Source organism: Felis catus, chromosome D2, assembly GCF_018350175.1.
Source record: "Felis catus isolate Fca126 chromosome D2, F.catus_Fca126_mat1.0, whole genome shotgun sequence".
Classification (NCBI taxonomy): domain Eukaryota; kingdom Metazoa; phylum Chordata; class Mammalia; order Carnivora; family Felidae; genus Felis; species Felis catus.
The window spans coordinates 20,233,673-20,245,819 of record NC_058378.1 but is presented as its reverse complement, the minus strand read 5'-3'; positions in this window follow the sequence as shown (position 1 = coordinate 20,245,819).

Below are 12,147 nucleotides of genomic sequence, written 5' to 3'. Positions count from 1 at the left end.
TTTTGATGGGCTGAAAGTCTGCTGGAAATGTGACTTTTAGCTCCATCCAGAAATGAAGTCTATGAAGCTATAAAAACATCCAACCTCAGGGATGTGAGAACTGGCTCTGCTTCTAACACTACATTCAGTTACAAAGTAAATTCCACCCATGCCACTTATATGCTAAAGCTCACCATCAAATGAGAAAAGAAACATTCCAGAAATGCAGGCCAATGGAACATTGAAAGTGACCCTTCTTAGGCAGCTAAGAAGGGTTCATAGGCAGGCAAGAAGTGTTCATAGCAGGAAAAGTGTGGGGCATCAAAGGAAGGACCAGGCTGCTAAATCTGCAGAAATGTCAATGGGCAAATACATGGCACATGCTCCACCACACCCTCAACCTCCTCCCATGGCTGACATTACTGGTTGAACACAACCCCGTTCCACTCCAGCTCAGGAAATAACTTCTCAATGAACAGTCTGAAGAGCCAAGACAAATCATTTGGAGTTGGCTCTCAGTATGAAATTTCATTGCCATGTTGGATTCAGTGCTGTGGTTAAGGGATTGGAAGATGGACACAGGCTGTTGATCCCTCTTTCAGGGGAGGTGAGCCTAAGAGCAAAGGAAATAAATATCCTACTCATTATTTGTCAGCTGCTCCCTTAGGGATCCCTATGGTTTGGTACAGCAGAAATTAATGGGAATCACACTGAATCTACTCCACGTTCAGAATGTGGTAGTGAGCTATGACCATGTAGAACTATCAGCATGGACCTGCTCACAGCCCTAAAGTGGATTTTCATCTGTAAAAATTAGGACCAGATTGATTTGGATTATGTGAATTTTCAGGTTCCTTCTAACTATAAATTTCCATGACTTAAAGGAAATACTCACTTATTACTCAGTTCAGGAACAAGCAGTTTTCAGTTAGAACAGTGTCTTTCAAGGGTGCCTAGGTGGCTCAGCCAGTTAAGCATCCAACTTCTGCTCAGGTCATGATCTCACGGTCTGTGGGTTTGAGCCCTGCATCAGGCTCTGTGCTCTCAGTTCAGAACCTGGAGCTTGCTTTGGATTCTGTGTCTCCTTCTCTCTCTCTCTCTCTGCCCCTCCCCACTCATGCTCTGTCTCTCAAAAAATGAATGTTAAAAAAAAAAAGAAAAGATTCTGAATAAATTGTAAAAAAAAAGTTTCTTTCAAAGAAGAATGAATAGAATCAAAGAACTGTAACATTGTCAAATTCAGTGTAGTAGAAATAGTGTCTTATAAAGGTACAGATTAATCAAAGTCAGTGTCACATCCAGGTGAACAGACTGTTCACTGAAATCAGATCCCCTGGGTTCCAAGAGAACAGGGACATTTATTACTTTTATGACCTTTATGTTAGTTATCTCTTTTCATGTAACAGATTACTCCAAAATTAACGTTTGAAAACAACAAACATTATCTGTGGATTTCTGTGGGCCAGGAATCCAAGTACAACCTATCCAGATGCCTCTGGCTCCAAATCTTTCAAAATACTACAATCAGGTTGTCAGCTGCAGTTGTGGTCTCTTAAAAAGGCTCAATCGAGGGATGATCCACTTCCAAGTCATTCACATGGCTGTTAGCAGGTTCCAGTTCCTCAATGGCTATTGGGTGAAGGACCACAGTTCCTTGCTGGCTGTTGGTTAGAGGTCTCCCTCAATTCCTTCCACATGGGCCTCTCCTAGGGCAAAACATAACATGGCAGCTGGCTTCCATCAGAATGAACAAACAAAAAAGCGAAAGGAAGAGAGAGAGTACTCAAGCCAGAATTTTTTTTTGGGGGGTGGGGGGAGTGGCTAATCTCAGAAGTGACATAACATCACATTTTCCACAGTCTATTCATTAGAGGCAAGTCACTTTGTCCAGCCCACATGTCAGGAAAAAGGATTATACAAGGACATGATTACCAAGAGAGAAGGGTCATTAGTGCTATTTTAGAAGCTGCCTATCCCAACCTGGAACCAACTATTTTAACTCTCTAGACCTCAGTTATTCTTTATTTAAAATGGGCATAAAGTAGCTACATCCAAAGATAGTTGTAAAGATTATGAACATGTTATAAAGCATTTAATCCACTCAGTACATGGGATGTAGTAAGTACTCAATAAATAATGGATATTAGTTTTCATAATTGTTTTGTATATACCTAGAGAAATCGAGACATCACCTTGAAAAAGGAAGACATGTTCATATACGTGAAAAAGATAAATAAAGGAAGATTGAGGTGGATTAGAAGTGCATTTTCTGAAACTCTTTGAATCCTCCACCTCCAAAAACACTCCAGACATAACAACTAGTTAGCAAACCCAAAAACCCGCAAAGAATGTATACAAGAAAAATAGATGACTACATATCCCCACAAACCTCAGAATAGAGGCTAATGGGAACAGTATCAGAAAAACTCCAAAACTTCCATCAAGTACTCCTTGGAAAGCAAAAAATCTAATCTGAACCTAGCTAAACCTAAGCAGGAGCCCTGCAGGATCAAATTTGTAGTTCAGGGCATGAGAATGACTGGTGCTGAACTCTCAAAACTAAGAAACCAAGGCTCTCCTCATATACTGAGTAGAAAATCCTGGAAATAGGATCAGATTAAGTAGGACAGAGAAATAGTGACCAAGAGAAAATGTCAGGATGTAAGTGCAGAAATAAACAGAATAGGTAAACCTTAGAAGTATGGGGCCACATATTTCTTATCACTTTGCTAAGGAAATCTACTTGCATTTAAAAATGAGCAACAGAAAATGACACAGGGTAAATTATGGGGGAAAAAGAGGTCAAATAATGTAGAAGATATCCCTAGAGATCATGAAATCATGCCAGGAAGACATGCACTCCAACTTAAAATTTCAAAACAAGCAAAAACAAATGTTTTAAATAATAGAAACTATAAAAGAAGAAATAACTCGAATTGAAAAAAAACTTTAATATGAATAGTGAAAGGGGAGATTTAAAAAAGAGGATAAGGAACTCAGGAAAAAAGTAAACATGTTTAAGTAAGAAATTAACATTATGTTAGAAAATACTGAGGTGCAAGCAAACATGGTGGAAAATACCTGAAGAGAAATAGAAAATGGAAGGATAAAAACATTTTAAGGCAAAGAGTAATTTTAAAAACATTTTTAAGACATTTGAGAGAAAGTAATAGTGATAGAATATAAGGAAGGGGACGTCTATCTAATAGGAGTCGCTGAAGAAGAAAATCACAGCAATGGGGCAGAACAAACACTAAAAACTTTACTAAGAAAACTTTCATGATATAAAGGATGGCATAAATCTACATTTTTTAATATGAAATTTATTGTCAAATTGGTTTCCATACAACACCCAGCGCTGATCCCAATAGGTGCCTTCCTCAATGCCCATTACCCACCCTCCCATTTCTCCAAACCTCCATCAATCCTCAGTTTATTCTCAGTCTTTAAGAGTCTCTTATGGTTTGCCTCCCTCCCTAACTTTTTTTGCCCTTCCCCTCCGCCATGGCCTTCTGTTAAGTTTCTCAGGATCCACATAAGAGTGAAAACATATGGTATCTGTCTTTCTCTGTATGACTTATTTCACTTAGCATAACACTCTCCAGTTCCATCCACGTTGCTACAAAAGGCCAGATTTAATTCTTTCTCATTGCCAAGTAGTATTCCATTGTGTATATAAACCACAATTTGTTTATCCATTCATCAGTTGATGGACATTTAGGATCTTTCGATCATTTGGCTATTGTTGAAAGTGCTGCTATAAACATTGGGGTACAAGTGCCCCTAAGCATCAGCACTCCTGTATCCCTTGGGTAAATTCCTAGCAGTGCTGTTGCTGGGTCATAGGGTAGATTTATTTTTAAGTTTTTGAGGAACCTCCACACTGTTTTACAGAGCGGCTGCACCAGTTTGCATTCCCACTAACAGTGCAAGAGGGTTCCTGTTTCTCCACATCCTTGCCAGCATCTATAGTCTCCTGATTTTTTCATTTTAGCCACTATGACTGGAGTGAAGTGATGTCTCAGTGTGGTTTGGATTTATATTTCCCTGATGAGGAGCAACGTTCAGCATCTTTTCATGTGCTTGTTGGCCATCTGAATGTCTTCTTTAGAGAAGTGTCTATTCATGTCTTCTGCCCATTTCTTCACTGGATTATTCGTTTTTCAGGTGTGGAGTTTGTTGACTTCTTTATAGATTTTGGATACTAGCCCTTTCTCTGATATGTCATTTGTAACTATCTTTTCCCATTCCGTCAGTTGCCTTTTAGTTTTGTTGTTTCCTTGCAGTGCAGAAGATTTTTATCTTGACTAGATCCCAACAGTTCATTTTTGCTTTTATCCCCTGCCTTTGGGGATGTGTCAAGCAAGGAATTGCTGCGGCTGAGGTCAGAGAGGTTTTTTTCCTGCTTTCTCCACTGGGTTTTGATGGTTTCCTGTCTCACATTAGGTCCATTATCCACTTTGAGCCTATTATTGTGAATGGTGTAAGAAAGTGGTCTAGTTTCATCCTTCTGCAGGTTGCTGTCCTGTTCTCCCAGCACCATTTGTTAAAGAGACTGTCTTTTTTCCATTGGATATTCTTTCCTGCTTTGTCAAAGATTAGCTAGCCATACTTTTGTGGGTCTAATTCTGGGGTTACTATTCTGTTCCACTGGTCTATGTGTCTGTTTTTGTACCAATACCATGCTGTCTTGATGATTACAGCTTTGTAGTAGAGGCTAAAGTCTGGGATTGTGATGCCTCCTGCTTTGGTTGTCTTCTTCAAAACTACTTTGGCTATTCGGGGTCTTTTGTGGTTCCATACAAATTTTAGAACTGCTTATTCTAGCTTCGGGAAGAATGCTGGTGCAATTTTGATTGGGATTGCAATCAATGTGTAGAAAGCTTTGGGTAGTATTGACATTTTAACAATATTTATTTTTCTAATCCATGAGCACGGAATGTTTTTCCATTTCTTTGTATCTTCTTCAATTTCTTTCATAAGCTTTCTATAGTTTTCAGCATACAGATCTTTTACATCTTTGGTTAGGTTTATTCCTGGGTACTTTACGCTTCTTGGTGCAATTGTGAATAGGATCAGTTTCTTTATTTGTCTTTTTGTTGCTTCATTATTAGCGTGTAACAAAGCAACTGATTTCTGTACACTGATTTTATATACTGCGACTCTGCTGAATGCACGTATCAGTTCTAGCAGACTTTTGGTGGAGTCTATTGGGTTTTCCATGTATAATCTTGTGTCATCTGCAAAAAGTGAAAGCTCGACTCCATCCTTGCCAATTTTGATGCCTTTGATTTCCTTTTGTTGTCTGATCGCTGATGCTAGAACTTCCAACATCATGTTAAACAACAGCAGTGAGAGTGGTCATCCCTGTCGTGTGCCTGATCTCAAGGGGGAAGGTCTCAGTTTTTCCCCATTGAGGATGATATTAGCTGTGGGCTTTTCATAAATGGCTTTTATGATGTTTATGTTCCTTCTATCCCGACTTTCTCGAGGGTTTTTATTCACAAAGGATGCTGAATTTTGTCAAATGCTTTTTCTGCATTGATTGATAGGATCATATGGTTCTTTTCTTTTCTTTTTTTAATGTGATGCATCACATTGATTGATTTGAGAATGTTGAACCAGCCCTGCAGCCCAGGAATGACTCCCACTTGATCATAGTGAATAATTCCTTTTACATGCTCTTGAATTCGATTTGCTAGTATCTTGTTGAGAATATTTGCATCCATATTCATCAGAGAGATTGTCCTATAGTTCTCTTTTTTTGCTGGGTCTCTGTCTGGTTTGGAATCAAAGTAACGCTGGCTTCGTAGAGTGAGTCTGGAAGTTTTCCTTCCCTTTCTATTTTTTGGAAGAGCTTGAGAAGGATAGGTGTTATCTCTGCTTTCAATGTCTGGTAGAATTCCCCTGGGAAGCCATCTGGTCCTGGACTCTCATTTCTTGGGAGTTTTTTGATAACTGATTCAATTTCTTTGCTGGTTATGGGTCTGTTCAAGTTTTCTATTTCTTCCTGTTTGAGTTTTGGAAGTGTGTGGGTGCTTAGGAATTGGTCCATTTCTTCCAGGTTGTCCAGTTTGTTGGCATATAATTTTTCATAGTATTCCCTGATAATTGCTTGTATCTCTGAGGGATTGGTTGTAATAATTCCATTTTCATTCATGATTTTATCTATTTGGATCCTCTCCCTTTTCTTTTTGAGAAACCTGGCTAGAGGTTTATCGATTTTATTTTTCCCATAAAAAAACAACTCTTGGTTTCATTGGTCGACTCTCCAGTTTTTTTTAGATTCTATATTGTTTATTTCTGCTCTGATCTTTACTATTTCTCTTCTTCTGCTAGGTTTGGGGTGTCTTTGCTGTTCTGCTTCTAGTTCCTTTAGGTGTGCTGTCTGATTTTGTATTTGGGATTTTTCTTGTTTCTTGAGATAGGCCTGGATTGCAATGTATTTTCCTCTCAGGACTGCCTTCACTGTGTCCCAAAGCGTTGGATTGTTGTATTTTCATTTTCATTTGTTTCCATATATTTTTTAATTTCTTCTCTAATTGCCTGGTTGATGCATTCATTCTTTAGTAGGGTGTTCTTTAACCTCCATGCTTTTGAAGGTTTTCCAGACTTTTCCCGTGGTTGATTTCAAGCTTCACAGCATTGTGGTCTGAAAGTGTGCATGGTATGATCTCAATTGTTTTATACTCATGTAGGGCTGTTTTGTCCCCCGGTATGTGATCTATCTTGGAGAATGTTCCGTGTGCACTCGAGAAGAAAGTATATTCTGTTGCTTTAGGATACAGAGTTCTAAACATATCTGCCAAGTCCATCTGATCCACTGCATCATTCAGGGTCCTTGTTGCTTTATTGATCCTGTGACTAGATGCTCGAGCCATTGCTGTAAGTGGAGTATTAAAGTCCCCTGCAATTACCACAGTCTTATCAATAAGGCTGCTTATGTGTGTGATTGTTTTATATATTTGGGGCTCCTGTATTTGGCGCATAGACATGTATAATTGTTAGCTCTTCCTGATGGGCAGACCCTGTAATTATTATATAATGCCCTTCTTCATCCCTTCTTATACAGCCTTTAATTTAAAGTCTAGTTTGTTTGATGTAAGTATGGCTACTCCAGCTTCCTTTTGACTTCCAGTAGCATGGTAGGTAGTTCTCCATCCCCTCACTTTCAATCTGAAGGTGTCCTCAGCTCTAAAATGAGTCTCTTGTAGACAGAAAAATAGATGGGTCTTGTTTTTTTTTATCCATTCTGATACCCTATGTCTTTTGGTTGGAGCAATTAGCCCATTTACATTCAGTGTTATTACTGAAAGATATGGGTTTAGAGTCAATGTGATGTCTGTAGGTTTCATGCTTGTAGTGATGTCTCTGGTACTTTGCGGGCCTTGCAACATTTCACTCACAGAATCCCCCTTAGGATCTCTTGTAGGGCTGGTTTAGGGGTGATGAGTTCCTTCAGTTTTTGTTTGTTTGGGAAGACCTTTATCTCTCTTTCTATTCTGAATGACAGACTTGCTGGATAAAGGATTCTCGGCTACATATTTTTTCTGTTCATCACGTTGAAGATTTTCTGCCATTCCTTTCTGGCCTGCCAGGTTTCAGTAGATAGGTCTGCCACTAGTCTTATGGGTCTCCCTCTATATGTTAGAGCGTGTTTATCCCTAGCTGCTTTCAGAATTTTCTCTTTATCCTTGTGTTTTGCCAGTTTCACTATGATATGTCATGCAGAAGATTGATTCAGGTTATGTCTGAAGGGAGTTCTCTGTGCCTCTTGGATTTCAATGCCTTTTTCCTTCCCCAGATCAGGGACCTTCTCAGCTATGATTTGTTCAAGTACACCTTCAGCCTCTTTCTCTCTCTTCTTCTTCTTCTGGAATTCCCATGATACGGATATTGTTCTGTTTGGTTTCATCACTTATTTCTCTAATTCTCCCCTCATACTCCTGGATTTTTTTTATCTCTCTTTTTCTCAGCTTCCTCTTTTTCCATAGTTTTATCTTCTAATTCACCTATTCTCCCCTCTGCCTCTTCAATCTGAGCTGTGGTCGCCTCCATTTTATTTTGCACCTCATTTATAGCATTGTTTAGCTCCTCATGACTATTTCTTAGTCCCTTGATCTCTGTAGCAATAGATTCTCTGCTGTCCTCTATGCGTTTTTCAAGCCCAGCGATTAATTTTATGATTATTATTCTAAATTCTTGTTCCATTATATTGCTTAAATCGGTTTTGATCAATTCGCTAGCTGTTGCTACTTCCTAGAATTTCTTTTGAGGAGAATTCTTCCACTTCATCATTTTGGGTAGTCCCTGTGGTAGCTCCAAACTGTAGGGCATTTCCCCTGTGCTGTCTGGAACAACTTGTGTTGGTGGGCGGGGTCGCAGTCAGACTCAATGTCTGTCCCCAGCCCACTGCTGGGGCCACAGTCAGGCTGGTGTGTACCTTTTCTTCCTCTTTCCCAGGGGCATGACTCACTGTGGAGTGGTGTGGCCCCTGTCTGGGCTACTTGCACACTGCCAGGCTTGTGGTGCTGCTCTGATGGGATCTGGCCAAGGGCGTATTAGCCGGGGTGGATCCACAAGGTGCACAGGGGTGGGAGGGACAGGCTTAGCTCACTTTGCCATTGGTGGTCCCCTTCGGGAAGTGCCCTGCAGCACCAGGAGGGAGATAGGCCCGTGGAAGGAATGGATCCATGGAAGCACAGCATTGGGTGTTTGCATGATGCAAGCACGTTCGGTGAGGGGACGTGGTTCCCTTTGGAAATTCAGCTGGGGGATGGGAGAGGGAAATGGCACTTGCCAGCGCCTTTGTTCTCCGGCCAAGCTGAGCCCTGTCCTTCCGGGTCTCAATTACTCTCCTTTCCAGCATCCTCTCACCCTCCACGCTCAGGGCTGTTGACTTTTAACTTTCCAGATGTTAAGTCCTACTGGCGGTCAGAACTCATGGAGTCTGGCCCCTCCACTTTTGCAAGTCAGACTTCGGGGCTCTGCCTTACTAGGTGGGCTACCCCTCCACTGCCCCAGCTCCCTCCTGCCAGTCTGTGTAGCATGCACCATCTCTGCCCTTCTTACCCTCTTCGTGGACCTCCTGTATATGCTTGGCTCCAGAAATTCCATTCTGCTAGTCTTCTGGTGGTTTTCTGGGTTATTTAGGCAGATTTGTGTGGAATCTAAGTGATCAGCAGGATGAGTTGAGCCCAGCATCCTCCTACACCACCATCTTCCCAACCTGTCCTAAATCTACATATTTTAAAGAAATTTCTTGAACCTAGAAAAATCAACCTATAATATCCAATGCTGAGACACATTCTAGTAAAAGGTATTAGATTTTAAGTAAAAAAAAAAAATCCTATGGACTACCAGACAAAAGAACCTATTCATTTATAAGGAATAATAATACAATTGTCATTAGACTGTTCAGCAGCAACACTTTATGCCACAAGACAAAAGTACTCAAGAAGAGAAAAGTTAAGGTATTCCAGAAAAAAAAAAAAAAGAAAAGTCCCACATCAGGGATTTTATATAGAGCTAAACTTATTTACTAGTATTAAAAGGCTACAGGTAAACTGTTATGCATATACTTAGGAAATATTGCTCCCATGAGCCTTTCTTACGGAATCTTCTAAAGAATCTACTTTAAGCTTTCAGCATACAAAATGATATGGGAGATATCCAACATAAGGACCTAACATTAAATATATATTACCTATAGAGCTAAGTCTAAATGATGGTCATAAAGGAGATAGTATAGTATGTAATGTCTATACATACTGACAATGTAGACACAATACAAACGAAAGAAAGGAGGAAGAATCGGGAGAGTGTATGAAAAATAGAAAAACCAGTTGGTTAAGCATCCAACTTCATCTCAGATCATGATCTATTGATCTGTGAGTTCAAGCCCCATGTCTGGCTCTGTGCTGACAGCTCAGATCCTGGAGCCTGCTTCAAATTCTCTGTCTCCCTCCCTCCCCACCCCTCCTCCACTCGTTCTGTCTCTCTCTCTGTCAAAAATAAATAAACATTTAAAAAAATTTTTAAAGGAAAAATAGAAAAACCTGAAGAAAAAGAAAGGGAACACATCACCAACAAGGCCATACACAATCATCACCCTCATGTTTATAGACATTAAGTTAGGAAAGTCATCCTTCTTTAGCCGAAATCACTGATAAGAATGTCTATAGGAACTGTTCCAAGAATTTTGCGTGCCAATAGGCCTGTATTATGCACTATGAAAAATAAATTTAGATATTAAAAATTTTAGAAGGAAGAAATTTCTATGATTTTTCTTAAAATATAGTACAAGGGCATCTGTATTAAAATCACTTGGTGTGCTTATTTTAAAAATGCAAACTTATGGAACTTTTCCCAAACCAATTGAATCTGAATCTCACAGTGAAAGATGAAGGGAGAGTACTTGAACATCTACATATTAACATGTTTTCCAGAAGGCCCAAAAGTCCTTTGAAAATCACTACTCTGAAGTCTTACTCCAAAAACCAATCTCTATGTCCAGGTATAATCCCTTCCTCTAAAGCCTGGTCTTGCTGGCTGGAGATCAAATTGCAATGGAATATAGTCAGTACCTGCAATATGTCTTTCACTGAAGTAATAAGGTATCCAATTATGTATTCCTTTTTTTTAATAAAAAGAAATGAGGGGCACCTGGCTGGCTCAGTCGGTAGAGCCTGTGACTCTTGGTCTAAGGGTTATGAGTCTGAGCCCCACAGTGGGTGTAGAGATTACTTACATAAATCTTTAAAAAGAGAGAGAGAATTTAAACCTTTTGATGACATTTTTCCTATTGAAAATCACTAGAAAACTCCCAGACCTATCCTTCAATCCATGTTTAAAGATGCTGTTCAAAAATCCAAACTACACAAACCCCACATATTTGTAATTGAATTTCTCCTCAAATGTTTCAGTTACTGCCATATTTTAACTCCAGCTAAATTTTACCATCAGTTATACAGCTCAATATTCTCTGATTATAGCACATACTACGTGAAAACAAACGGAGTCTGTATTTAATTTCTACATTAAAATTGCTGTTGTACAGTATAATTTGTATTTTATAAGGCCAAAGGCAAAATGGCTAAAATAACATTCATTCAAAGGGGCCATGTGATTAGCTAAGCTGAATATGAAATAGTGTATTATAAGAGCTCAAGGTCAGATATACAAAAGCTTAGCCTATCTTTGGCTACTTCTTTCAATGCCAACAAATTTAATACAGAAATTTCTCAAACAAACAATTTAAAAAACTTGCTCTTCTTGGTAAAGATTTTTATATTTCTGAATTCTTTCTTCTTCCTTTTGGCCCTGATACCACTGTGGTTTTCTTCTAACTCTTTCATCAGTAGAGTATCTCTGACATTTCCACATACAATATCTGATCACAAAGTAAAAAGAAGAATCAATTAAAGCTATTTACCTTTATGTTCACTATCTACTTGATTTATTCTCAAAAAGTCACTCCTCAGTGGAGGCTTTCCTGACCATCCCCAACCCAAAGACAGAATTGACCACTCCTCTAATGTCTTCATGGCACTGCCTACCTGACTGTATCATGGTATCTCTGATAATTCAGTTGCTGCACACATATCTATCTTCATCTATTAGGTCACAAGTCCCTTAAGTGCAGGGTCTCTTTATCTTCATATCTCCAGCACTTAAAGTTGCACTGAAGGTATTAAATAAAGTAAATGAGTTAATGTTCTACTTTCCAACAAAAATGAATAAAAAATTAAAAAGATAAAATAACCAAGAGTGCTGCTCAAGCACAAAGTAACATAAGATTTCTTTCTTGCCTTATTTTCAAGTTGCTGGCTGTTTTCATGGACTTTAAAAGGAAAGGTACCTCATGGAAGAAATAAAATAACAAGTAGAATAACAAGTAGATAAAAAGGAATAGCCTTTGGTATATGGTGCCTATTAAACTTTTTGGCCATTTACTACTAGCTTGATGTTGTTTTCTAAATATGTATGGTAGAATGCAGTGCTGGGCTAAACCTTGAAATTTTCAAGTCCAAATAATACAAACTTTCCCCTAATTTATTTAAAAATATTAAATTGATATATGAATTTCTTCACTAAGTTTTTCTACCAAAAATGTTTTTAAAATTATTTTGGAAACTACTGCTATGGGTTTATTGACAAATCAATTAG